The 7,361-nt window shown below is 40.9% G+C and overlaps 1 non-coding gene across 1 annotated transcript; it reads left to right on the forward strand.

Moving 5' to 3' along the window:
* The first annotated feature begins 7,006 nt into the window (after positions 1–7,006).
* Positions 7,007–7,137, forward strand: LOC113881607. The gene has a single exon (XR_003508102.1). It is a non-coding gene; the product is annotated as a small nucleolar RNA SNORA70 (small nucleolar RNA).
* The last annotated feature ends 224 nt before the right edge of the window (positions 7,138–7,361 follow it).

Genomic DNA, 7,361 nt, shown 5'->3' on the forward strand with positions numbered 1-7,361 from the left:
TATATCCTCTCTCAAAGTTATATACTCCTTTTTACGTTCAGTCTTCTAATTTGTCTGTATTTTCTCTTTTAACATTTGTAAAACTCTTATCTCCTTCAATATTTTTCAAGCCTAATTTTCCAACCTCTCGAGTTTCTCTTTCTTCCCTCATAAGTGACACTGACCCATGCATGTCCTTCCACCTATTTTGTCATCGAGCTTCTTTTCCAATACGAAGATAGAGGATTGGCTCCAGGTAAAACTATGAGAAAGTGAAGTGAAGTCACTCAGTCATGTCCAACTCTTTGCGACCCCATGGACTATAGCCTACCAGGGTCCTCTGTCCACGGGATTTTCCAGGCAAGAATACTGGAGTGGGTTGCAGTTTCCTTCTCCAGGGGACCTTCCCAATCAAGGGATTGAACCTGGGTCTCCCTCATTTCAGGCAGATGCTTTACCATCTGAGCCACCAGGGAAGCCCTAAAAACTGAGAAAGTATACCTTTATTTGTCCTCTAGCTTTCCACTTAGAATTGTCCTTCCTTCTCCTTTTGGCACCACCATTTTCTAAAGGTCTCATGCATCCCTCTAGTTGCTCATAATGGATTCAAGTGGGCCTTTGGTATTGTCCCAAATTTTAGACTTTAATGATCTCACTTTCTGCAAACCAAGACTTATCTGTCCTGAGTCACATTCTTTTAAGGTGCTCAAGGAAATCAGTCCTGAATATTCTTTGGAAGGACTGATGCTGAAGCTGAAACTCCAATACTTTGGCCACCTGATGCGAAGAACTGACTCATTTGAAAAGACTTTGATGCTGAGAAAGATTGAAGGCGGGAGGAGAAGGGGACAACAGAGGATGAGATGGTTGGATGGCATCACCGACTCAATGGACATGAGTTTGAATCAACTCCAGGAATTGGTGATGGACAAGGAGGCCTGGCGTGCTGCAGTCCATGGAGTCACAAAGAGTCAGACACAACTGAGCAACTGAACTGAACTGAACTGAAGATCTGAATCATTTGATGTCACAAAATGAACTAGTAGTTCATGTATTTTCTTTCCCTAGTCAAAGTATATTACTGGGGACTTTGAAGGATTCTGGCTACATAGGAATAATATAAGTCATCATAGTGAAAACATGTTAGCACACCTGACATCCATCTTCTTTAAATGTGCCATGTCCAGCAGGAATTGACTAAAATGGAGAAAAGCACTAAAGTAGAATATTGATATCCCAGCTACTTTACAGAATAGGAAGGAACTTATTAAAGCTTCTAAAGATAAAATTTCTCAGTGAAAAAGTTTATTTACCTGAGGGATTTTATTTTTAATTTTTAGGTAAAATGGAGTTGTAAGGAAAATGTACCACTTCAGCATTCAGCTTATCAGCAACAGTTACAAGTCTTCAGTTTCGCTATTCTTTTAACTACTGAGTTTTCATCACTTAGGAATTTTACTGTATATAAATTTCTTCCTCTCTCCCACACTCCCTTCACCTGAATTTCCTTTCACCATTTCTTTAAATAAACTACAACACGGACATTTCCCAAATCCATCTATAATTTATTTGCCAAATGTTTCACCATTTATACAGCACATTTGGTTCTTTCCACCCTATGAGACAGATATGGTAGACCTGATGCCCATTTTAGAGATGGGAAAACCAGTGCTCAGAGAAATTGTGATATGACATTTAAGTCATGTGGCTGGTGAGGAACAGAACCAGGAAGCTAATTCTTGTCTTCTGACCACAAGCACCAGACTCTTTCCCTGCTAAATTTCACACAGAACCTACCATGGGAAAATTATAGAAAGTTTCACTTTTGTGTTGTTTCCAATTTAAAAACTGAAATTAAAATATTAATGATTTAAAATTTTATGTTCAATACCCACACCCATACAATCACAGAATGCCTTGTGATTTTAAATCCTACCCACCAAATTCACAAAGGCAAATCAACTTCTCCCTATTAATATATACATCAGAACACTTAAGTACGGTGTCAGGCACTGCAAGCAAACCTAGAGTGAGATAAGATATATAGACACAATTTTGGCATATTATTTGTAAATATTTATATTATTCATTTTAGGCTGGGATAAAGTATACTGAGTGCCTTTCTGGACTTCTCCAGTTTTCTAACATTCTTCTCAATATGCAATACCTCACTAAAGTCAGGTCCTTTCTCAGTCTCCTGGCATCCTATCTGGTAAGGATTTCACAGCTGGCTATATAATTTAAAAAGCAAACATGAATGTAAGAGCTCAAAAAATAAGCAGACTGGAGCAGTAAAGTGATTCAATAACACTCTTAAAGCTTGGCATATATATTGACCCTTGTTTGGCATTTCTAGTAAATAATTTTTAAATACTCAAAATTTCGTAGATGATTTTCTATACCAACAGCCCTCAAACTACTTTCTTTCCATATGTTTCTTATCAATTCACATTTCTATCACTTTTGGTTTTCAAGTACAGTTCAATCCCATTTATTGAAAACTTTCATCTGAAACTTTTCTTCATCTCATTTTTAACAGAATTTGTTAAGTAAATTCCTGAAAGCTTTTGGCCACAAATCTAGAATTCAGCACAAGTTCCAATTCAACCAGTAACAAGATGTATCCGTTTCTTTGCCTGGGGCATGTCCTGGTTTATTCTTTTAATTTACTGAAATCAAAAGGCAGATTTGGGAGCATGTTTAGACTCGCCCCATGAGCTGTAAAACAGATGCAGAGATGATCTCTAAATATCTTATTTCTGCTTTAGAAAGTGATTTAAAACTCTTCTTTTTTTACCTCTCATTAACTCTACATTTTAAAACGGTCTGGAACATTGCCCCCATGACCCCACTCCCTTGTTTTACTCACCGGCTGTCTTTTGACACCCAGCCAGTTTTTCCAGACCAGAACCCGAAGCTGATGAAGCTGGGAAGCCATCCTTCAAGATGCCACAAACAAGAGAATTCCTCTTTTTTCCTCCACCCCTCAAAAGAAGAATTGGTTCCCCGTCCAACTTGCTGTGTGTCAATGGGTCAGGAGCCTATTCATGGCATAGCTTTCCTGGGAGCTGGGGTAAGAAACCCACCGATCTTCTCTTTCTGCTGGATTTTCCTTTGGGTTAATCCTGCCCAAGGAGCACTTCTCAACCAGCTCTTCCCCTCAAACGATGATCCAGGCCAGGATCTTTTGGTGGTGTTTGCTTATTTTAAAATAACATCCAGTAGCTGCCTGTTGCGTGAAGTCCAGACTCAAGAGAGAATGAATATCATTCAGATAATGCCCTACTGGAAAAAAAGCTGAACCCACACCTCCTACTCTCCATAAAATTAGCTGCCTATCCACACCTTCCAGAAGGTGTCACCTGCTCTGGACACGTCATAGGAATTAGGTGGGACCCTTGCCAGGCCAGTAGGACTTGTCCTACATTCTCTCACCTTCTTCGCTACATAGAGCCTGCTCTGGCAGAGGCAGGGCACGAGAGCACATTACAGACTCTGGGACTAGTGACTCTCATAATAAAGTGTCATTAAGATGTTTTACATCCATGAGGCCAGAGCTCAGCTGAAACACTCTGAGGCTCAGTCCATCATGAGATATCCTAGAGAAGGTTTCAATGTTTAGTTTAAAGTGAAGTTAATGCTTTGATTTGGGGAAAAGTAACTGCTGGCTTCTATCATAATTTGCTAGGTTACAAAACATGCAGAAAATAAAAGGCTGTCACCTGTAGGTGACAGTAATGACATACACTGGATTCCCTCACCTGGGGGCCAGGGAGTCATGTGTTTATTACAGGAGAGCCATGTTGTTTCAGACTTCATGGTCAAAGGAGACATAGGCTGACCCAGGATATCTCTGAGGGTACGATATAATGAGTAAGTTCTAACTGCACTTGAAATCTCTAAATCAGCAAAGGAATTTCTGGTGATTAAGGGAAAAGAAAAAGGACTTGTGCTTGAATTATTCAAGGCACTTTATAATTAAGTATAAAGTACTTAATGATATTATAAATATAATTTCATTATAAATAACAAATTTTAATTGTGATTTAAGGTATATACAATCCAGAAGTCTGCCACAAAAACTTTTAGGAATAACTTTGCTTTAACATCTTAATGACAACATGTTCCCTCTGATATTCAATGCCTATACTATCTGCCTGTAGTCAATATAGTCCAATCTTATAATCCAATCAGTTCAGTTCAGTCACTCAGCCATGTCCAACTCTTTGCGACCCCATGAATCGCAACACTCCAGGCCTCCCTGTCCATCACCAACTCCCAAAATTCACTCAGACTCACATCCATCAAGTCAGTGATACCATCCAGCCATCCCATCCTCTGTCGTCCCCTTCTCCTCCTGCCCCCAATCCCTCCCAGCATCAGAGTCTTTTCCAGTGAGTCAACTCTTCCCATGAGGTGGCCAAAGTACTGGAGTTTCAGCTTTAGCATCATTCCTTCCAAAGAAATCCCAGGGCTGATCTCCTTCAGAATGGACTGGTTGGATCTCCTTGCAGCCCAAAGGACTCTCAAGAGTCTTCTCCAACACCACAGTTCAAAAGCATCAATTCTTCAGTGCTCAGCTTTCTTCACAGTCCAGCTCTCACATTCATACATAACCATTCTATCATTAAATGCCTGGCCACATGCCAAATTGGTGTATATTACAATATGCAAATATAACCTCTGCTTTCCCGTCCAGGCTTGCTCATGCTAACTCCTCTACCTGGGATGCATGCCTCCCTCTTAAAGCACCTTCCTCTCAAAATTATCCCCAAATTGACATCTTCCATGAAGGCTTTGTAGGTATACCCCAGAGGATATCTTCTCTCCTGTCTTTTTGAATCCAGTATAGTTTTTTGTTCATATTTCTTTCAAGGAACTTGCATTTTTGCTCCATTGTGACTTTTATACAATCATTTTTCCCACATTAGATTGTAAATGCTTTGAGAGAATAGACTATTTTATATCACAATATTTTACCCATGATCAATGCTCAATAATGGCTGCTGAATTTAATGGAAGACAATATTTGAGTTAAAACTAGTGAAATTCCACTTTGGTCCTCACGCCTTTCCATGACTGCTCCAGACTCTGTGAAATAAGTTCAAGCAATGTTTGAATTTTCCCTTCAAACCCAGAGCAAGTGCTGATTCAGCTTCCTGGTCCCCATGCCAACTCTGCTATATTGATGGCAGCCAGCCTGGGGCTGACTGGAGCCACTTTGGCACATACCTATTCCAATTCTGGCTCTTTCCCTACTGTGATGAATCCCTTTTAAGCCCAATCTCCATGAGGCAGGCAGTCTTGAATATATATAATTTTTTTCTGGACAAGATTAAAGACAAGGTGCTCTTCAGACAGCTGAGGGCCATGGCAAAAATACCCTCCTTCACCACTCCTGGGATGCATTGTCCAAAATTTATCTGGCTCTCTCCAGCTCTGCTGATGACTTGAGCTCCTGCTTCCCCGCATTCTTTCTCTGCCATCTGTCACAGTTTACGACTCACTGATGGTTTGGTTCACAAATAAACATTACTCAGCTGAGAAACAGGGTGGGATCTGGGGATATGATTCCATACATTGAGAGAGACATTATAGACACAGAATCAGTTTATTCATTCAGGTTATCTCAGGTTAAACAGCATTAACTCACTGTGCCATTGATGCAGGTGAGAGGTCAGCTCAGAAGGTCCCAGATGGTTTTTCCCAGAAGCTGCTCATGACTTCTTCAGTGAAGTCATGGAGATTTTTTTTTTAACTTCATTTCAAGATTCTCTCTCAGGATGTCTCCTTGATCATATACCTTCATCTACTACCTCTAATATTCTGATGAAGATAATGTATTTTTTTATAATCCCTGACCCCCAGGAGATCTATTTCTTCAAAGTGATCTCAAAATGATACATTAGGTGTTTAATACATGTAAGATATTCCTTTATATGGACTTCCCAGGTGGCACGAGTGGTAAAGAACTCGCCTGCCAATGTGGGAGACATGAAAAGATGTGGGTTTGATCCTTGGGTTGGGAAGATACCCTGGAAGAAGGCATGGCACCCCATTCCAGTATTCTTGCCTGGAGAATCCCTTGGACAGAGGAGCCTGGCGGGCTACAGTCCATGGGGTCACAAAGAGTTGGACATGACTAAAGTGACTTAGCATTCAGCATTCATCCCTTTATACTCGATGGCACACAATGTCAATAGCTCCTAACATCACCTACATTTCCTTGAAGACTGGGGTAATCTTTCACAAAACATAATTCAAAATACTTTAAGTAGGATGACATAGACAATCAGATCTCCAATATTTGCCCCACTCTGAATATCTATGTCTTGGCATTTATAGCTCCTTTAAGATTTTCAAATCTCCTTTTATTTTTTTAATTTTTATTTTATATTGGAGTGTAGTTGATTTACAATGTTGTGTTAGTTTCAGGTGTACAGCAAAGTGATTGAATTATATGTGTATATACGTCTATTCTTTTGCAGATTTTTTCCCATGTAGGTTATCACAGAGTATCAAGTAGAGTTTCCTGTGCTATATAGTAGGTCCTTGTTGATCATCTATTTTATATATAGTAGTATGTATATGTTAATCCCAATCTTCTGATTTCATTTTAAATTTGAGTTTAAAACCATCTTTTAAAATTGCATTGAGGAAAAGGCCTTGCTTAGCATTACTCTTGGAAGCTATAGCTTACATAAATAGGGATCATAACCTCTGATCAAAATAGAACTGGAGTTTGCAGCCTATTAAGCCCACTGTCGGAGAAGGCAATGGCACCCCACTCCAGTATTCTTGCCTGGAAAATCCCATGGACGGAGGAGCCTGGTAGGCTGCAGTCCATGGGGTCGCTAAGAGTTGGACATGACTGAGCAACTTCACTTTCACTTTCATGAATTGGAGAAGGAAATGGCAACCCACTCCAGCGTTCTGGCCTGGAGAATCCCAGGGACGGGGGAGCCTGGTGGGCTGCCGTCTCTGGGGTCGCACAGAGTCGGACACGACTGAAGCGACTTAGCAGCAGCAGCAGCAGCAAGCCCACCGTGCTCTTTTCCCCACTGAGGCCCAGTGTGCAATGGCTGAAAATAGCAGCCTCCTTGGTCATGTACACAGACTGATGCCTGTACCGGTTTCCAAAGGACCTTGGAGACAACCTTTCCAGTGGCCATTCATGACTAGCATGCTGTGCCCAGTCTAGGCTTCAGACAGGTATGCATAGTGCCTTTGGAAAGCCCTAGGACAGAGTGGCCAGGGTCCACATGGGCCGAGTCATAATGTCCATCCGCACCAATTTGCAGTACATGGCGCATGTGATTGAGGCCCTTTACAGCGCCATGTTCAAGTTCCCTGGTCGCTAGAAGATCCACATTTCCAAGAAG

The sequence above is a fragment of the Bos indicus x Bos taurus genome, chromosome 2, assembly GCF_003369695.1.
Source record: "Bos indicus x Bos taurus breed Angus x Brahman F1 hybrid chromosome 2, Bos_hybrid_MaternalHap_v2.0, whole genome shotgun sequence".
Taxonomy (NCBI): domain Eukaryota; kingdom Metazoa; phylum Chordata; class Mammalia; order Artiodactyla; family Bovidae; genus Bos; species Bos indicus x Bos taurus.